General features: G+C 48.6%; 1 long non-coding RNA gene across 1 annotated transcript in view; it reads right to left on the bottom strand.

The window, feature by feature from the left end:
• The window catches only part of LOC141161997 (uncharacterized), a 55,689-nt gene extending 34,449 nt beyond the window's left edge, over positions 1-21,240 (bottom strand). Inside the window, exons 1-2 of the long non-coding RNA XR_012250733.1 lie at positions 21,125-21,240; positions 19,043-19,112 (exon numbers count right to left, since the gene is read on the bottom strand). This is a non-coding gene — a long non-coding RNA (uncharacterized lncRNA). The remainder of the gene's footprint in view (positions 1-19,042; positions 19,113-21,124) is intronic.
• Positions 21,241-21,733: the final 493 nt, after the last annotated feature.

Here is a 21,733-nt window from a genome sequence, read left to right as displayed (position 1 = left end):
TATAAATAGTAAAAGGATTAAATCGGATAATATTGGACCGATAAAAAGTGAGGAAGGCAAAATCATAGAGAAAGATGAGGATAAAGCTAATCTATTAAATAATTTTTTTTCGACAACTTTCACAAAGGAAATCGAACTAACAGGAGAAATGAGAAGTGACAAACTTAATCCTCCACTAAGTATGACAAATCTAACCCAAGCTGGGGTACAGAAACGCCTCAGTAACATTAAAATAAACAAATCACCAGGACCTGATGGCATACACCCACGGGTACTAAGGGAACTAAGTAATGTGATAGACAGACCGTTATATCTTATATTTAAGGACTCTGTTGAGACTGGGTCTGTGCCACTTGATTGGCGACAGGCGAATGTAGTGCCAATATTCAAAAAGGGAGCAAAAAGTGACGCCGGAAACTATCGGCCGGTGAGTCTGACGTCCGTTGTGGGCAAAATTTTTGAAAGCTTCATTAAAGAGGCAATTACGGAGCATCTTGATGCTAATAATCTTTTAATCCCGAACCAACATGGATTCATGAGGAATCGCTCCTGCCAAACAAACCTGATTGACTTCTACGAGGAGGTTAGCTCTCGAGTAGATCAGGGGGAACCAGTGGATGTCGTGTATCTCGACTTCTCAAAAGCGTTCGATAGCGTGCCACATAATAGGTTGGTATACAAAATGAGAATGATGGGGCTGGGGGAAAATGTCTGCAAGTGGGTAGCTAACTGGCTAAAGGATAGAAGGCAGAGGGTGGTTATAAATGGAATATACTCAGATTGGGTAAGCGTCACTAGTGGGGTACCACAGGGGTCTGTACTAGGCCCAATGTTATTTAATATCTTTATTAACGACATAGTCAACGGGATAAATAGTAAAATATCAATATTTGCAGATGACACAAAGTTATGTAAAACAATTAATACAAAAGAGGACAGTGCAGACCTACAGAGGGATTTGGATAAGCTGGGTAGGTGGAGCATTAAATGGCAAATGAGGTTTAACGAGGAGAAATGTAAGGTCATACATATGGGAAGGAAAAATGGAAGTCACCAGTACTCACTGAATGGGAAATCATTGGGGAATTCAGAGATGGAGAAGGACTTGGGCATCTTGATTGATAGCAAACTAAATTGGAGTGCCCAAAGTCAGGCCGCTGCTGTAAGGGCAAACAGGGTAATGGGATGTATCAGAAGAGGTATAGCTGCAAAGGATGAGAACATTGTTCTTCCACTGTACAAAGCACTGGTCAGACCACACTTGGAATACTGTGCTCAGTTATGGGCCCCAATATATAGAAAGGATATAAATGAGCTTGAAAAGGTACAAAGGAGGGCAACAAAATTAATAAAGGGAATGGAGGGACTGAAATACCCAGAGAGGTTGACAAAACTAGAACTATTCAGCCTGGAAAAGAGAAGGTTGAGGGGGGACATAATAAATGTGTACAAATATGTTAGGGGACAGTATAGAGATCTTGCCCGGGATTTGTTCAAAAGGAGGGATATTACGGTAACAAGAGGGCATTCACTAAGACTGGAAGAGAAAAGGTTTCAGCACCAGCATAGGAAGGGGTTCTTTACGGTAAGAGCAGTGAGAATATGGAATTCACTGAGTGAGGAGACGGTAATGTCAGATTCACTACACCAGTTCAAGCGGGGACTGGATGCATCTCTAGATACCAGGCAGATTTCAGCATATACTTAAAAATAAAATAAAATAGTAGGTTGATACAGGGATTTATTCTGACTGCTGGTTTCAGAGTCGGGAGGGAATTTTTCCTCAGGTGAAGATTGGCCAAATCATTTGGGGTTTTTGCCCTCCTCTGGATCAACTTTAGCAATTACAGAACTAACAGGTCGAACTTGATGGACGCAAGTCTTTATTCGGCTTTACAAACTATGTTACTATGTTACTAAAAATGCATGTAATCTGCACATGACTATTAATAAAGTTTTGTTAAAGATAAATAACAGGAAGGATCAAAAACAAAGCAGCTTTATTTAAAACATGACATATCAAAAAGACAAAAACCGTAGCTTTAAAAAAAGCGAAAAAACAAACACACTAAAAAATGCAATGGAAATATGCAAGTAACCTAATACAGTAGGTGCAGAAAATATGCAACATTAGAAACTCACCAAATACTCATTGTGAGAACATAGCCATACAGTACCTTTTAGCAACCAAAAATCCCAAGTCTCTTATATCCCTCTTTCTTTATACGTTCCTGGAACCAGTGTCAGGCTGGGGCGCTAAAGGCCCACCAGTAACCAACTCAAGGGCTCCACTTTTCAACTACATGCAAATGTGACTTTATCCTCAATCACAAATTTATATAACAATGAACTGGGTAGATTGTAAATGAATGAGATGCTGCCTTTGTCTATATATAATATATATATTATAGTGAATCAAGTGTACTGTGCCAAGTACTGCACGTATAAGAGGGTGGTTGCCCACTCTTGTACAAGGGCCCACCGGAGGATTCTCCGGTTCTCCTGTGGGCCAGTCCAAGCCTGCCTGGAACCCTGTGTGTCACACTTTCTTACTTGTTTCTCAAATGGTTTGCCATTTTTAACAATGGGGCTTCTCAGAAAATCTGCTGTTCTGTTGCATTTCGCCTTATACCGTTGGCTCCATCAGGAATTTATATCTGACTCTCGTTTTTCTCTAGGATTTAAATGGAAATTCTGATGCAGTGCTCGGCATGTGGCAATGTACAAATGTGAATGAGGCCTTATTCATATTCCTTTTCACCGCTGACCAGCATTGGAAGTGCATTGAGGTGAAGGGTGCATTGCTGGAAAAGGGAAAAAACAAAACAAAACAAAAAAAAACCTCTTTAAATGTCTTAGTTTGTGAGTGTGAATGAGCTGAGTGTGACCGGAGCGTAAGTGTGAACGAAAGTAAGTGTGTGACTTGTTTTTCAGTGAAGAGGTATTTGGGAATCCTGCAGAAAATACCTGTGTGAATTGCGGTGAGTGGCTGCATTGTGACCTGCTGAGTGCTTTTCTACCTGTTTAGTTTTATTGGGCTTTTTAAAACCTATTTTCTCACTATAGTTTTAGTTTCTTAGTTTACTACCTGTGTATTTAAGGGTTAACTACATTGCACTAAAATCCTGAGGTGTAGCTTTACTCACAAGGGGTTAATTAAGGGGAAGGGGTCATAATTAAGGGTTTATAAGGGGCAGCTGGTTGGGCATCCAGTCCTTTGGAAGTGCATTGAGGTGAAGGGTGCATTGCTGGAAAAGGGAAAAAAAAACATAAAAAACCTCTTTAAATCTCTTAGTTTGCGAGTGTGAATGAGCGGAGTGTGTCCGGAGTGTAAGTGCGAACGAAAGTAAGTGTGTGACTTGTTTTTCAGTGACTTTGGATTCAGGGAATTTGGAAGGGAGGACTTTGGACTGAATTGCTGTCTGTATTTCATTAATTCTTTACTTTTCTTTTTACTTAACATTCTGTCTATTGCAATCCCCATTAGGAAATGAGCTCCATTATTGACAATGCTATCCAGTGTACATCTTGCCACATGTATGCATTCCTTGAACAGCCGGTCGGGGTTGCTTACTGCTGCGCGAGATGTGTGCACGTTGTGCGTTTGGAAGCCCAGATACTGGATCTAAATGAGCAGCTGGCAACACTGACAATATGGAAAGGAGTCTGCTGCTCACTGAGCAGCAGCTCACTGGGGTAGATGTGGGGGAGGGTGGTAGTCGGGAGCTGCAGGACAGTGAGGCCGCTAGTTGGGTTACAGTTAAAAGGGGGGGTAAAGGGAAGAGTGCCAGGGAGGCTAGTCCTGATCTGGCACACCCCAATAAGTTTGCAAAGTTGGCAGATGAGGGGAGTGACGGTACAGGGGTAGCACTGCTGCAGCAAGGCATGTCCCCTGAAAGCCGGAGGAGTGTCATCTTCAGTAAAGAGGGAAATAGGAGAGTAGGGCAGGCCAAACAGGTGCTGGTAGTGGGGGACTCAATTATTAGGGGAACAGATAGGGCAATCTGTCATAAAGACAGGGATCGTTGAACAGTGTGCTGCCTACCTGGCGCTTGAGTCCGGCACATTGCTGATCGGGTTGATAGATTACTGGGAGGGGCTGGTGAGGACCCAGCGGTCATGGTGCACATTGGCACAAATGACAAAGTTAAAGGTAGGTGGAAGGTCCTTAAAGATGATTTCAGGGAATTAGGCTGCAAGCTGAAAGCAAGGACCTCCAAGGTGGTATTCTCTGAAATACTACCGGTACCACGTGCCATGCCAGAGAGGCAACGGGAGATTAGGGAGATGAATAAGTGGCTCAAGAACTGGTGTAGGAAGGAGGGATTTGGGTTCCTGGAGTACTGGGCCGACTTCTCAGTTGGCTACAGACTCTACGCTAGGGACCGGCTGCACCTTAATGGGGAGAGTGCAGCTGTGCTGGGGGAGAAAATGGCTAGAATTTTGGAGGAGTGTTTAAACTAGGGATTGGGGGGGAGGGTATTCATTTTATAGGTGGGGAAGATAGTGCAGATAGTGACCTGGGCACAAATAAAGAAATTGGGGGTGGGGTTAGAATAGTCAATAAAGTAAGAAGGAATAGGGGTACAGAGAGATACATAAAATGCATGTACACTAATGCCAGAAGCCTCACCAACAAAATGGAGGAATTAGAATTAATTTTGTTGGAAAATAATTATGACATGGTAGGGATATCTGAGACGTGGCTGGACGAGAGCCATGACTGGGCAGTTCATTTACAGGGCTATAGTCTGTTCAGAAATGACCGTACAAACAAGCGAGGGGGGGGGGGTGTTTATATGTAAAATCATCCTTAAAACCTGTCTTGCGGGAGGATATATGTGAATCTAATGAAAATGTAGAGTCCCTGTGGGTGGAGATAAGGGGAGGGGGAAAAAATAATAAATTACTGATAGGGGTTTGTTATAAGTCTCCAAAAATAATGGAAGTAGAGGAGAATATCCTCGAAAAGCAAATAGATGAAGCAGCGACTCAAGGAGAAGTCATTATTATGGGAGACTTCAACTACCCTGAAATACATTGGGGGAGAGAAACATGTAGTTCAAGCAAAGGTAATAGGTTTTTGACAACTATGAGAGACAATTACCTTTCACAACTGGTTCAGGACCCAACAAGAAGGGGGGCACTGCTAGACCTAATATTAACCAACTGGCCAGACCGCATATCAAATATACGAGTTGGGGGTCACTTGGGCAATGGTGATCACAAAATAATACGTTTTCATGTAACCTTTAATAAGATGTGTAGTAGAGGGGTTACTAGGACACTAAACTTCAGGAAGGCAAATTTCCAACGGTTGAGAGATGATCTTAGTGCAATAAACTGGGACGATATCCTGAGACATAAAGCAACACAAAGCAAATAGGAGACATTTATTAACATCCTGAATAGGACCTGTGCACAATATATACCCTTTGGGAATAAACATGCTAGAAATAGGAGGAAACCACTATGGCTAAATAGAGCTGTAAGGGGTGCAATAAGTGACAAAAAGAAAGCATTTAGAGAACTAAAGCAAGTAGGTAGTGATGAGGCATTAAATAAATATAGAAAATTAAATAAATTATGTAAAAAACAAATCAAGGCAGCAAAGATTGAGGCAGAGAGAATAATTGCCAGAGAAAGTAAAAATAACCCCAAAATATTCTTTAACTACATAAATAGTAAAAAACTAAAAAATGATAGTGTTGGCCCCCTTAAAAATAGTCTGGGTGAAATGGTGGATGAGATGAGGAAAAAGCCAATATACTAAATGATTTTTTTTCAACCGTATTTACACAAGAAAATCGCATGACAGAAAACATGATTAGTGATAACAAAAATTCTCCATTAAATGTCACTTGCTTAACCCAGCAGGAAGTACGGCGGCGTCTAAAAATCACTAAAGTTGACAAATCCCCGGGCCCGGATGGGATACACCCACGAGTACTGCAGGAATTAAGTAACGTCATAGATAGACCATTATTTTTAATCTTTAAAGATTCCATAATATCAGGGTCTGTACCACAGGACTGGCGTATAGCAAATGTGGTGCCAATATTCAAAAAGGGGACAAAAACTGAACTTGGAAATTATAGGCCGGTAAGCTTAACCTCTACTGTGGGTAAAATCCTGGAGGGTTTCCTAAGAGATGCTATACTAGAGTATCTGAAGAAGAATAACCTCATGACCCAATATCAACATGGGTTTATGAGGGACCGTTCCTGCCAAACTAATCTGATCAGTTTTTATGAGGAGGCAAGTTCTGGACTGGACCAAGGAAATGCAGTGGATGTTGTGTATATGGACTTTTCAAAAGCTTTTGATACGGTTCCACACAAAAGGTTGATACATAAAATGAGAACAATGGGGATAGGGGAAAATATATGTATGTGGGTTAAGAATTGGCTCAGTGATAGGAAACAAAGGGTGGTTATTAATGGAACACACTCAGACTGGGTCTCAGTTAACAGTGGGGTACCACAGGGGTCAGTATTGGGCCCCCTTCTTTTTAACATATTTATTAATGACCTTGTAGGGGGCATACAGAGTAATATTTCAATAGTTGCAGATGACACTAAACTCTGCAGGGTAATCAATACAGAGGAGGACAATTTTATATTACAGGACGATCTATGTAAACTAGAAGCTTGGGCTGATAAATGGCAAATGAGCTTTAATGGGGATGAATGTAAGGTAATGCACTTGGGCTTAATTGTAAAACACTGGGCAAAACTGTAACTGAAAAAGACCTGGGTGTATTGGTGGACGACAAGCTCACGTTTAGTGGCCAGTGTCAGGCTGCTGCTGCAAAAGCAAATAAAATAATGGGATGCATTAAAAGAGGCATAGATGCTCATGAGGAGAACATAATTTTACCTCTATACAAGTCACCAGTGCGTCCACACTTAGAATACTGTGTACAGTTCTGGTCTCCGGTGTATAAGAAAGACATAGCTGAACTAGAGCGGGTGCAGAGAAGAGCGACCAAGGTTATTAGAGGACTGGGGGGTCTGCAATACCAAGAACGGTTATTCCACTTGGGGTTATTTATTGTGGAAAAACAAAGGCTTAGGGGGGATCTTATTACTATGTACAAGTGACGCGCCCCTGGGCCTGTGTCGCGCTGCGTTGCGCACGCGGGAGCTTACCCGGAGCCGGATCTGTTGAGGGTTGTAGTCTCGTGGCGGTGATCTGGTCCGTGCCCAGGGAGTCAGACTAAGTGGCGCTGTTTTAGCGGTAGATGTTGGACGACTACGCCACCCGTTGAGTGCAGCCAGGGAGCTGCTGCTGCAGGGCAGACCGCTGAGGCCGGTGGTAGGATTGTGCAGCGTGATAGTATAACCCCCAACGGGAGGGGTATGGCCTCAGGGCAGCCGACGTGGATGATGGGGGTAGCAGGAACCACTCGGAGACGGTACTGTGTAGTTCAGGGTCTTTACTGGTGACAAAGATAGACCCTCCCGGAGTACTGGCTAGCGATTGGGGCCTGGTCAGTCCTTGAGCAGATGGGATCTCCCCTGGCCAGGCGGAGTTGTAGGCCTCCCAAACTAACGATACTCTTCTGGCTACCTTGCTAGAGGCGGGTATAAGTAGCCCACGTCCCTGAGTGTACCGTGTGGTGCTCACCCGTATGGCCGGTGACTCGGGGCCTTCGGGTTTCTGGGCCAGAGGACCTGCAATCCCCTGCCGGTCGGTTTCTGCTGCTGGATAGGAGTTAGTCCCCACAGCCTCGGACTCCGGGTCCGGTGATAACTTCTCAGTCAGGGCGAGCTCTGCAGCTGCCAGCCCCTGACTCCTTGTAACACTGCTCCCACAGAGCTCCTGTTGTTTCTTCCTATATTTGCTTCTTTTCTCTGCTTCTTCTCTACTCACTCACTCTGCCTCAGCCCTAGGTTTATATAGGGGAAGTTCTTCCCCTCCCAGGACTGGGCAGGAGGTGTGGCATGCATAGGATCCCTGACCAAGAGACCTCCCACCTGCTCTCAGACATAACATTGCTGTTACTGTGGAAAACCAGACCCCTGGGGTGCCACATTCCCCCCTAGTGAAATTTAGTACTCCGGGACTAAACATATTTTAGAAAAACATAACAAGATATAACAATAACAATAAAGAAACACATAAAGGTGGTCACGGCATGTCCGTAACCGGGTGCAGTCTTTGAAGAAAGCAAGGTGTCCATTTCACCAAAACAGGGAGACGTAACCAGGTAGGGGTCTGTCCTGCCCCGAGTCCTTAACAGTCTTTAGTCCGTCCTGGGTTACGCTCCAACTATGTACAAAGGATTCCCGGTAAATCCACCAAGGACTCCTAAAAATAACTAGAAACACATAATTATACACAAGCAACAATAAACAGGTAACCACAAATAAAACAATTTATACACTTCAAATCCTCCAACGTGCGGGTAACTGGCCCCTAGTGGCCCTAGTGGACCTACGACTGACTGTCTGGCCCTGAACTACAGGGTGTAGGAGCTGTTAAGGGTAAACTGGGCAGCGGTCTACGGGCCCTTTGGCTCACTAGGGATATGGCAGGCTCACTGCAAGCAGAGGGTTGATCCTCCTGGTCTGCTGGTGTGGGGTCTTCTGCCTCCTGGACCGGCTGTTCTTCCAGCTCTACCTGTTGCTCCGTAGGTGCTTGGGATGCTGGTTGGAGGAAGGTGAGTACGGGTACCACAACTGCACCATTGACTTGAGTCCAAGACCGAGGGAAGTCTCCGAGCACAGTATTAACCATGTCTTCCCTTTCCTCTACGGGTCGAGGGTCTTCTTGTTCCTCTTCAGGGTTCCGTAGCTGTTCGGGACACTTCTTCAGGTGATCCTGGGATACAATGGTTGTGGTTTCCCCTCCGTCTTTACTGATGGTACAGACCTTTGGGTTGTCGTGGCTTGAGGGCAGTACGGTGTACGGGTCCTTCTCCCACTGGTCGTCCAACTTGTGGAGCCGTCTTTTTCTCTTCAAGACCTGCTCTCCGGGTACCAGGGGAACAGCGGGAGCATACTGGTTGTAAGTTTTCTCTTGTCTTTCCCTAGCCTGACAGAGACTTCGCTCCACGCTCTCCTGTACTCTCCGGTACTGCTGCTGCCTATCTGTGTCCCAGTCTGCTTCTGGTGAAGTGTCCTCAGGTGTCAGGACTCCCATTTCCAGGTCAACAGGTAACTTACCAGGTCTCGCCCTCATTAGGTAAGCCGGGGTACAGTTGGTGGAACCTACCGGGATGTGGTTGTATAGGTCCACCAGATCGGGCAGCTTCTCAGGCCACAGACTGCGTTCTTCCAGGGGCAACGTTTTCAGAAGATCCATTACCACCTGGTTCATTTTCTCACAAAGTCCATTAGTTTGCGGATGATAGGGTGTCGTCCTTATCTTCCGGCAGCCATACAGAGTGCAGAATTCTTGGAAGACCTCCGCTTCAAAGGCAGGTCCCTGGTCTGTCAACACTTGGTCCGGGTACCCGTGTGGGCGGCAGAAATGCTGCTGGAAGGCTCTCGCTGCTGTTCGAGCTGTTAAGTCCTTGACGGGGACGACAACCAAGAACCGGGAGTAGTGATCCACGATGGTTAGTGCGTAGACGTAGCCACTTCTGCTTGGGGTCAGTTTTACATGATCCAAGGCTACCAGTTCCAACGGCTGCCGGGTGACGATGGACTGTAGGGGAGTCTTCTGGCTGGCACGGTCCTTCCTTCTTAGGTTGCACGGGCCACAGTCTCTGCACCACCTCTCGATGGTTCCCCTCATGCCTACCCAGTGGAACCGCTCGCGCAGCAGGAACTCCAGCTTCTTCCATCCGAAGTGTCCAGCCCCGTCGTGGTATGCCTCCATCACCATGGCTGCGTCTCTTCGTGGCACCACTACTTGCCAGATTAGTTCATGCGTCCGGGAGTTAACCATTCTGCGGCACAACTTCCCCTTATAAAGGAACAGTCGACTCTTCTCAGCCCACAGTTGCTTGGCTTCCTCCGGAGCGTCTGGGTCAAGGCGAGCCTCTGGCCGAGTCAGCATCTCCTTCACCAGTCGGACGGCAGGGTCACTGTCTTGCGTTTCCTCCCAGTTGTAGTGAGGCAAGGGGTTAAACGTAGCGGCTTGCTTACTCCTTACCCGGTGGGAATACTGGATAGTCCCATGCCGGTGGAACGCAGGGAGTTCGACTTCTTCCAGTCCCTCTGGATCTTCTCCTACGTCCGGTAGGTTTGGCATCCTGGACAGGGCGTCCGCGTTGGTATTGGAGCGTCCTGCCCGGTATTTGATTGTGAACTCGTAGTTGGACAGACGGGCCATCCATCTCTGCTCTAGGGCACCGAGTCTTGCTGTGTCCAGGTGTGTCAACGGGTTGTTATCCGTGTACACGACGAACCGGGAAGAAGCGAGGTAGTGCTTAAAGCGTTCGGTGACTGCCCACACCACTGCCAGGAACTCTAGCTTAAATGAGCTGTAATTCTCAGGGTTTCTCTCGGTGGGTCGCAGTTTTCGGCTGGCGTAAGCGATTACTCGTTCTTTCCCCTGCTGGATCTGGGACAGCACGGCTCCTAGCCCGATGTTACTTGCGTCGGTGTAGAGGATAAATGGCTGGCTGTAATCCGGGTACGCCAGGATTTCATCCCCCGTGAGGGCCATCTTCAGCTGGCGGAAGAACTCCTCTTCCAACTTCTCCCATCTGAAGGGCGGCTTCTGGTTCTTGGCCTTCCGGGACTGGCCTATCAGGAGGTCCTGCATAGGAGCTGCCTTTTTGGTGAAACCGGGGATGAACCTGCGGTAGTAGCCTACCAACCCGAGGAACTGCCGCACTTCCTTTACACTGGAGGGACTTGGCCATTCCTTAATTGCGGTGATCTTATCAGGGTCGGGAGCCACTCCGTCAGCGCTCACCACGTGTCCCAGGTACTGCACCTTTGGTTTCAGGAGGTGACACTTGGAGGGTTTCACCTTTAGGCCGTAGCTTGCCAGAGCTTCGAACACTTCCGCCAGGTGTTTCAGGTGGTCCTCATAAGTCTTAGAATATACGATGACATCGTCCAGGTACAACAGGACCGTCTCGAAGTTTCTATGGCCCAGACAGCACTCCATTAATCGTTGGAAGGTTCCTGGTGCGTTGCAGAGTCCGAACGGCATGCAGGTAAACTCGCTAAGTCCCATCGGGGTGGTGAATGCGGTCTTCTCCCGGTCCGCCTCTGCTACAGGAACCTGCCAGTACCCACTAGTGAGATCCAAGGTAGAGAAGAAGTTAGCAGATCTTAAAGCAGCCAAAGACTCCTCTATCCTTGGTAAGGGGTACGCATCCTTGTGTGTGATACGGTTGATTTTCCGGTAATCTACACACATCCTCATGGTGTTGTCTTTCTTTTTGACTAAGACTAGTGGAGCTGCCCAGGGGCTACAGCTATCCCTGATCACCCCAGCCTCCTTCATGTCTCTAAGCATCCCCTTGGCGTGTTGGTAGTGTGCAGGGGGTACGGGTCGATACCTCTCTTTTATGGGAGGATGGTCTCCCGTGGGGATGTGGTGTTCTACCCCCTTGACTCGCCCGAAGTCTAACGGGTGTTTACTAAACACTCTCTCGTACTCTTGAACCACCCGATAGACTCCCTGTTTCTGATGTGAGGGAGTGGAGTCAGTACCCAAATGTAGTTGCTGACACCAGTCCTCCATTGTTTTCTTAGAGCCGTTACCTTCCTCCGGGTGAGATGGAGGCAAGGGTTCCACAGATTGTATAGCATTTTGGTTAATGGTATATAATTTGGCTAGGGTGGCATACCGGGGCAGGTACACTTCCCTCTTCCCGATATTGATTATGCGAACGGGCACCCTCCCATGGCGTACATTAACCACCCCCCGTGCTGTCAAGATGGTGGGCCTACTGTCTGAGTAAACTGGTTCTACCATTGCCTGGTAATCTCTACCTCTCAGACCAATAGCTGCCCGGCACCAAATCATCATTTCACTTTTTGGGGGCATGGCAATAGGGAAAGGGTCACACATTCTCACGCTACCAATCTCACCGCCGGAGAGTTCCACCTGTTGCCGTCGCATCAGTGCCCGGATCTCTTTTTGGAGCACTCGCTGCTCGCCGGAGCTGGCGTTCTTGGCAACCTGCTGTAAAAGGAAAATCACCTCTGCAAGACAATTTTCAATTACATTAGTTCCTAGAGTTATCTTTGGGTGACTCTCGTGTTTGTCAATGTCTACAATGATCAGTCCCTGTGCTGCCAGTTCAACTCTACCAATTTTAATGGTCACCTCTTTAAATCCGATCTGTGGCACGGGCTGACCATTGCTGGCGATGATACTCAAGTCGTCGTCAGGGTAGCGGGTAATATCCGAGTCATTCCAGTACTGCTTGAAGAGCACGTACGGGATGGTGGTGACCTGTGACCCGATGTCCAGTAGGGCACTCATAGGAATGCCATCCAGTACCACAGGCAAGACTGGACGTCCTCCCACATATTTGTCGTGCCAGTTTGATGGGCCTGATGATCTTTTTCCTAGGGGTTGGCCCTCTACCCTAGGTTGTGCCAGTTTAAAGGACAGTACCTTGCCATATGTCCGGGTTGATTACAGCGGCGGCAGATGGGTCGTCCGTCCTCGTTGTATCGGTCGCTGGGTCTTCCTCTGGCCGGTGGGGTCCTCCTTGGTCGACGCCACGGGATGTCCTCCGGTCCGGATGCCAGCTGGATCTTCCCTGGAGTGGAAACCTGTAAAGACTGCACAGTTCGGGTTAGCGCAGCAACGCTTTTAGCTAGCTCTTGGACCTGATGGTGCAGGTCTGGAGCCGAGTCATTGTTCAAAGCCTGCGCATCAGCTCCCACAGGACCTGCCGACAAGGGCGCCGCCTCCTGGTGGTAGGTGGTAGTGGGGCGTCTGTGGGTCACAACGCCACCTGGTGCCGGTTCTCGGAGCACCCGGATGGCTCTGTCCTTGAACTGTGCAAATCCCAGATGAGGGTCCTGTAAGGCCATTGCCCGCAACTGGGTTCGGTGGGCATTGCAATATAAACCCTCTATAAATTGTTCAGTTAACAGCCTGTCCTCGTCTCCCACGCCGTCAGGGTCGGTCTGCTTAATGGCTCTCAGGGCCTCTTGTAGGTTCAGGGCATAGTCCCTTATACTCTCATGTGCCCGCTGTTTGCACCCGTAGAATCTAAGCTTGATCTCGGCTGAGGTGCGGGTATCAAAGGTGTCCCTCAGCCGGGTTAGTATCCCTGCGACAGTCCTCCCCCCAGGTGGCCAGGACTTTACCTCCCTTTGGGCTGCCCCGGTTAATTGGGCCACCAGGATGCTTACTTTTTGCTCTTCTGTGAGGGGGTACACCTGGAAGAGGCTATCCAGTTTTTCTCTAAAGTCCTGCAGGGTATGTGACTCCCCTGAGTACTGGGGTAGCCAGGCTGCCCCCGGGATATAGGGCATGGTGAAAGGCATGACCGCAACAGCGGTGGCGCTGGCGGGGGTTGGAGCGGTGAAGCTCTCCTCCGTATCCGACATCCTTCTCCCCCCTAGTGGACCGTGGCCTACCTTGCGATGATCCTCTTCCGTAGGCCGCGGCTCCGCAGTGGATCGTCAGGGTTGAGGACCTTCCGTCGCGCTCCTGTGACGTCGGCGTCTGCTGGGCTCCTTCCAGGACCTTACGCAACGTCCGGACGTGAGGCGGGGCTTCAGTTCTCGCGCGTTTTCGGAGTCCACGCCCCTCTTCTTCCCGCGCGGCGTCCTCAAGATGGCGTCCAATGGCGTGAAAACTCCACGGATGGCGGGAAGAAGGCCGAAGATGGCGCCGGATGGCGGGAAAACTCCACCGATGGCGGGAAGAAAGCGGAAGATGGCGCCGGATGGCGGGAATCTTCACCACGGGTAAGTTTTCACAGTCTTTTTCAGGCACGCAGTACCCGGTGGTTGCGGGCACGAGATCCTGCCGACTACGCCAAAAGTTGAAGCGCCCCTGGGCCTGTGTCGCGCTGCGTTGCGCACGCGGGAGCTTACCCGGAGCCGGATCTGTTGAGGGTTGTAGTCTCGTGGCGGTGATCCGGTCCGTGCCCAGGGAGTCAGACTAAGTGGCGCTGTTTTAGCGGTAGATGTTGGACGACTACGCCACCCGTTGAGTGCAGCCAGGGAGCTGCTGCTGCAGGGCAGACCGCTGAGGCCGGTGGTAGGATTGTGCAGCGTGATAGTATAACCCCCAACGGGAGGGGTATGGCCTCAGGGCAGCCGACGTGGATGATGGGGGTAGCAGGAACCACTCGGAGACGGTACTGTGTAGTTCAGGGTCTTTACTGGTGACAAAGATAGACCCTCCCGGAGTACTGGCTAGCGATTGGGGCCTGGTCAGTCCTTGAGCAGATGGGATCTCCCCTGGCCAGGCGGAGTTGTAGGCCTCCCAAACTAACGATACTCTTCTGGCTACCTTGCTAGAGGCGGGTATAAGTAGCCCACGTCCCTGAGTGTACCGTGTGGTGCTCACCCGTATGGCCGGTGACTCGGGGCCTTCGGGTTTCTGGGCCAGAGGACCTGCAATCCCCTGCCGGTCGGTTTCTGCTGCTGGATAGGAGTTAGTCCCCACAGCCTCGGACTCCGGGTCCGGTGATAACTTCTCAGTCAGGGCGAGCTCTGCAGCTGCCAGCCCCTGACTCCTTGTAACACTGCTCCCACAGAGCTCCTGTTGTTTCTTCCTATATTTGCTTCTTTTCTCTGCTTCTTCTCTACTCACTCACCCTGCCTCAGCCCTAGGTTTATATAGGGGAAGTTCTTCCCCTCCCAGGACTGGGCAGGAGGTGTGGCATGCATAGGATCCCTGACCAAGAGACCTCCCACCTGCTCTCAGACATAACATTGCTGTTACTGTGGAAAACCAGACCCCTGGGGTGCCACACAAGTATATGAGGGGACAGTACAAAGACCTTTCTACTGATCTTTTTACTCTGAGGCCAGAGACGGGGACAAGGGGGCATCTTCTACATCTGGAGGAAAGAAGGTTTAATCATAATCACAGACGGGGATTCTTTACTGTAAGAGCAGTGAAACTATGGGACTCTCTGCCGCATGATGTTGTAATGAGTGATTCACTACTAAAATTTAAGAAGTGCATGGATGCCTTTCTTGAAAAGTATAATATTACAGGTTATATATACTAGATTCCTTGATAGGGCGTTGATCCAGGGAACTAGTCTGATTGTCGTATGGAGTCAGGAAGGAATTTTTTTCCCCAATGTGGAGCTTAGTGTTTGCCACATGGGTTTTTTTTTTTGCCTTCCTCTGGATCAACAAGTTAGGCTATGGGTTGAACTAGATGGACTTAGTCTTCCTTCAACCTTAAAAATTATGTTACTATGATACTATGTTAATAAGGATGAAGCAAGGAAGATACGCAGAACTCCTGTTGTTGATCTTGTAATCGCAAGTGTCCGAGCAATAAGACACCCAGTGATAATAAACAGCATTTCTCATCTATATGGTAGCGAAGTTAATGCATTTTGTAACAGACGCCCTTGAGGGGCTCCATGGAGATAAAATGAAGCTCGCATTTAATTCAGCAGTGAAATGTACATGTACTGTGAGCTGAAAAATCGTCGGCTTAGAGAGGTCAGTGCGGCCAGATTATTTATGTTAGTTTAATGATGTATTTTAGTTAATTATAACATATCGGGGGACAGATGTATGAGCTATTCCCTATGCATTACTATAAAGTGTAGCTACCCTGTAAATCTTTATACTCTGTGTGGTAAATGCAGCAAGACAAATGTCTTTATAATTAATGAGTCCTAAGTCTAAACATGGCAATTTTCAGCTACGCTCGGCAGTCATGCAGACTTGCTTGTCCCTGCAGTTTTCGTCTAAAAATGCTACGTGAAGGAGCTGAATTCATTAGTATGCTGGAATCATGGCTTGTTGTTTAACGGTTATTACATTTATTTTCCACAGGCTGACAGCACATTGCTTGTGTTCTGGAAGAACAGCTCTAATATTGTGTTTTCTGTATCGTTTTTTTTCCTTTATCAAGGAAGGAGCACAAGGGAAAGTCAGTTCCCAGGAACACGGTGTATACAGAATAAAGTCATTGGGAATTATTTATCAAAACTGTATAAAAAAAATAGCAATCGATCAACGCTCAGCTTACATTTCTTAGGCTATATTCACACAGCGTTTCTCACTACGTTCAGTGGCTCCGTCTGGGCTTACATCCAAAACACATGTGCACCGACAGGGCCATCATTTGCGGCCGTATACACCTAGTTGAGATGGGCAGCAAGACATAGTCGGCTAAGCATTTCTGCCCGCCTCCCATAGGCATATATGACGCGCCCCCTGGGCCCTGGGGTGCCTGGTGCCGTGCCGGTAGATGCTGGGGGTTGTAGTCACAGTGGCGGTGACCCGGTCCGTGACCCAGGGCGGTCAATCCAAGGGAAATTATATGTATAGATTTTATTAAAGAGTCTGACTACGCCACCTGTGGAATGCGGCTAAAGGGGGGGGGGACCGCCGCTGCGGAGCAGTCCTCTGAAGCTGGTGGTATTGCAGCAAGGATGTTATGACTCCCCACAGGAAGAGGTAGCTTCAGGGCAGGGTACGGATGTTGGTGGTTGTGCAGGGTGTCGTAGTGCAGTAACAACCACAGAGTCAGTATAGTGCAGTCCCAGGGACTTTACTGATGGCAATTAGGCAAGCCTGGATTGGGGTACTGGCTAGAGATAAGAGTCCTGTCAGCCTGGAAGAAAACATAGAGTCCCCCTTGCCAGGTGAAGTTGTAGGCCTCCCCTCCTCACTATACTCTTTGGCTTTGCTGCTTGTAGCTGTGCTATAGCCCTCGTCCCTGAGTGTAACGTTCTGTGCTCACCCGTATGGCAGGCAGCTCGGGCCTTGCTGATGCGTCGCTCCCTCATGGCGGTGCTGGACTGTGCGGTGCGGCTGAGCCTCCGGGCGTCTGATGGGGCCAGGAGACCTGCAAACTCCTGCCCTACGGTATTTGCTGCTGGGCCTTCAGTGCCCCACAGCCTCGGACTCTGGTGTCCCGTTCTTCTGTGCGATACGTCTGGGGTGAGCTGCCGCGCAGCTCCAGTCCCCAGCTCCTCTCTCCTCGACGTCCTCTCTTCAACTCCTAACACTAAGACTAACTAACCCTGCCCCCAGATACCAGTTGCCAAGGGGAGGGGACTCCTCTTGCTTGTCTGGAGCCAGGAAAGTGTTGCATGTTTAGTATCCCTGACTAGGGGACCCCTGCTTGCTTCCAGGCATGGCATTACCTCTTTTTAGGGAGGCAAAGCCACTGTGGCAACCGGACCCCTGGGGTGCCACATTTACAGCCGAAAATTATGTCCGGCAGAGCCAGCGGTGGATTAAGAGTAGCAAGGGCCCCGGGCAGTTTAGAAGGCGCGGCCCCCCCCACCTGATTTATCATGTGACATGTCACATGATCCCCTGTGATAGATCATGTGATAGTTCACGGGAAATTAATTTACCACAATATTAATTGTGCTGCCTCATCTGAGAGCAGCACAATATTGGGGCAGATTCCCTGATTCCAGCGATGTGTCACTTTTTCAGCTGCTTGTTGTCATTTTGAGAAAATCACCATTTTATCTGCTGCAGATCTAGCAGCTCTCTGAATGCTGCGCTCTGTATAGCCCCGCCCACACCACTGATTGGCAGCTTTCTGCCCATGCTCAGTGTACACAGAAATCTACTGATCAGTGATGGGGGTGGGGTCCTACAGAACTTACTAGTCAATTACCTTCTGACAAATCAATGATTTTATCAAAACAACACTAAGCAGCCCAGTAAGTGACACATTACTGGAATCAGTGCCTCTAACCCTACATTATGCTGCTCTCAGATTAGGTGGCAAAAACCTGATGACAGATTCCCTTTAAAGGAGCTGTAAACACAAAAAGGTTTATATTAAAAAAAATACAAGCCATTTGTGAAATTAACTTTTTTTCATTGTTAATTCACATTAGACTGTATCTTCAACACTTTTGTCAGCAGGTCTTATTACAGACTCTGAATAGGGCAGCTCTCTCCCTCTCCCTCAGCAGAAAGTCACAGCATGGTGAAAAAACGGGATCTTTTATGATTTTCTCATAATAAATAAAAAAGGACATGCAAGTCCTCCAAACTATTTTCCGTTTCTCTATAGGGGAGGTCCTAAATCTTTCTTGTTCTTTAGTTGATCACATGTCAAAAAGGCAAAGCATTTACTATGAACTCGCCTAAAAAAATATACACTTGGAGAGTAATATCATCATCTGCATGTAAATATTCCTTGACTCTAAGGGCTCGCTCACACTGTCGTATAACACGGCTGAATGCTATGTGATGTTTTATCGGATAGGACTCGGCCCTATGTTATACTATGGGACAGTGCGATTATTGGCATGAGAAAATAATCTCATTCGATATTCGGACCATGTGCACCCATACAAGTCTATGGGTGCACGTAAAACATTAGACTGCACTCGGATGTCATCCAAGTGCAGTCCGATGAACACTCACAGAGACTATGGAGAAGATGGAGAAAGTAAGTTCTCCATCTTCTCCATATCTGTGCTGCGAGAGAATCGGATCACACTCAGTTGAAGCTCTGAGTTTGAGCCGAGTGTCATTAGCATAATTGGCCCTATTCTCTTGCATGAGAGAATATATGGCTTAGTGAGTGGACCCTAAAACTGAATAGTAGTGACGGACAGGCACCTCACAAGCGGGATCCATGTAGCTCTCAGATGTCATGTAGGTAGGACTTCATTCCATGGGGTAGGGCTTAATTTCAAGGTATATAAAAAAAAATGGACTTCAAATAAAAATTAAATGAACACAAAAAGCACTAATTGAATTATTTTTTTCGTATTTATGTTTGCAGCCCCTTTAAAAACCCTTTGAGGACCAAGGCACATATATGTCCCATAGTTTTAAACTGGAAAAAAATTTGATTGAATAAAATTTAAGGTCCTCGAAGGTTTAAGTAGGTCATAAATTCATATGAATACTTGCTCATACAATTTCACATGCCAAAAGATGAAGAAGAACAGAATAAAAAATATGACATTAAGTGGAGCACTTACAGGTATTCAAGGTGAAAAAGACCAGCAAAGGCATCGTCTCGAATGACAGTAAATGATAGAATTCAGCAAGCTGAAAATGAAGACAGCAGGTTAGAAGCGAACCAGACTTTATGGTGCTCAGAATTAGTCAAGCAGAATTTATTGACTGCTCTTGCAAAGCACTGAGACTCCCGCTGTGTATAGATGGCGCCGTGCGGCCTCCCGCTGTGTATAGATGGTGCCGTGCGGCCTCCCGCTGTGTATAGATGGCACCATGCGGCCTCCCGCTGTGTATAGATGGCGCCGTGCGGCCTCCCGCTGTGTATAGATGGCTACGTGCGGCCTCCTGCTGAGTATACGTGTATAGATGGCTACGTGCGGCCTCCTGCTGAGTATAGATGCCGCACGGCGCTCCCCCCAGAGACAGCAGGAGGCCGCACAGCGCCATCTATACTCAGCGGGAGGCCGCACATAGCCATCTATACACAGCGGGAGGCCGCACGGCACCCCCCCAGAGACAGCAGGAGGCCGCACAGCGCAATCTATACTCAGCGGGAGGCCGCACGTAGCCATCTATACACAGCGGGAGGCCGCACGGCGCCCCCCCCAGAGATAGCAGGAGGCCGCACAGCGCCATCTATACTCAGCGGGAGGCTGCACTTAGCCATCTATACACAGCGGGGAGCCGCACGGCGCCATCAATACACGGCGGGGGGCCGCACGGCGCCATCTATACATAGCGGGGGGCCGCACGTAGCCATCTATACACAGCGGGGGGCCACACGTAGCCATCTATACACAGTGGGGGGCCGCACGTAGCCATCTATACACAGCGGGGGGCCGCACGGCGCCCCCCCCAGATACAGCAGGAGGCCGCACGGCGCCAACTATACTCAGCTGGAGGCCGCACGCAGTCACACACACACACAAACATATACAGACATATACATACACGCATAAACACATTTGAAACACAAAAATACATATAAACAGACATGACACAATGATATCTGCCCACACACACACACATACAAACAGACATCACACAATGACATCTGCCCACACACACACAAACAGACATCACACAATGACATCTGCCTACACACACACACAAACAGACATCACACAATGACATCTGCCTACACACACACACACATACACACATCACACAATGACATCTGCCCACATACACACATCACACAATGACATCTGCCTACACACACACACAAACAGACATCACACAATGACATCTGCCCACACACACACACAAACAGACATCACACAATGACATCTACCCCCACACACACACAAACAGACATCACACAATGACATCTGCCCACACACACACACACACACAGACAGACATCACACAATGACATCTGCCCATACACACACACACATCACACAATGACATCTGCCCACACACACACACACAAACAGACATCACACAATGACATCTGCCCACACACACACACACAGACATCACACAATGACATCTGCCCACACACACACACACAAACAGACATCACACAATGACATCTGCCCACGCACACACACACACAAACAGACATCACACAATGACATCTGCCCACACACACACACAAACAGACATCACACAATGACATCTGCCCACACACACACACAAACAGACATCACACAATGACATCTGCCCACACACACACACAAACAGACATCACACAATGACATCTGCCCACACACACACACACACACACACACACACAGACATCACACAAACAGACATCACACAAGACATCTGCCCACACACACACACCACACAATGACATCTGCCCACACACACAAACAGACATCACACAATGACATCTGCCCACACACACACACACCACACAATGACATCTGCCCACACACACAAACAGACATCACACAATGACATCTGCCTACACACACACACATACACATCACACAATGACATCTGCCCACACACACACACACACACATATACACATCACACAATGACATCTGCCCACACAAACAGACATCACACAATGACATCTGCCCACACACACACACACACACACACACACACACACACACACACACACACACACACACTCACTCACTCACCATCCCCCGGCTCGGCTCCAGTCCTCCTGGCTCCTGCTCCTCTCCGGTGGTAAGTAGCAGTGCAGGCCGGACGCGCACTGCGTGACTTCACAGCTAGGAGACACGGCCGCGCACAGGGCCGTATCTTCTAGCAGTGACGCGGCTGGGCCAGCACAGGGAAGTTAACTGCTGCAGTGCTGGCCCGGCCGATGAAGAAGTAGCGGCGGCTGCTGCTGGGGGAGCGGTACGGGGCCCCCCCTCCCGCCACTGCTACCGGTATGTGCCGCGGCGGCCCGCACATATAATGAGGGCAATCCGGCATTAGACACCCCGCCCGGAGCCGCGGGCCCTCTGCAGGCTCGGGGCCCCGGGCGGTCGCCCGGATTGCCCTCATTATAATCCGCCTATGGGCAGAGCACACTGACTCCGTCTGCATCATTATAGTCAATGACCCATCTGCGCATACACCCAAATCTCGTTTTGTAGTGATTCGGATGTAAGCCCCGATAGAGCCACTGAACGTAGTGACAAACGTGATGTGAACGTTACCATAACATGCTCTTTGCCATAAGAGGAGTTATATAGATCAAAGGTTGGGGTCAAAGGCGTAGCTAGGGGTTTTGGTTCAGG

This window comes from Phyllobates terribilis, unplaced genomic scaffold, assembly GCF_046119375.1.
Source record: "Phyllobates terribilis strain yellow unplaced genomic scaffold, ASM4611937v1 Scaffold_9__5_contigs__length_417890890, whole genome shotgun sequence".
Taxonomy (NCBI): domain Eukaryota; kingdom Metazoa; phylum Chordata; class Amphibia; order Anura; family Dendrobatidae; genus Phyllobates; species Phyllobates terribilis.
The sequence above is the reverse complement of the archived record's forward strand: the minus strand, read 5'-3'. Positions and strand labels throughout refer to the sequence as shown.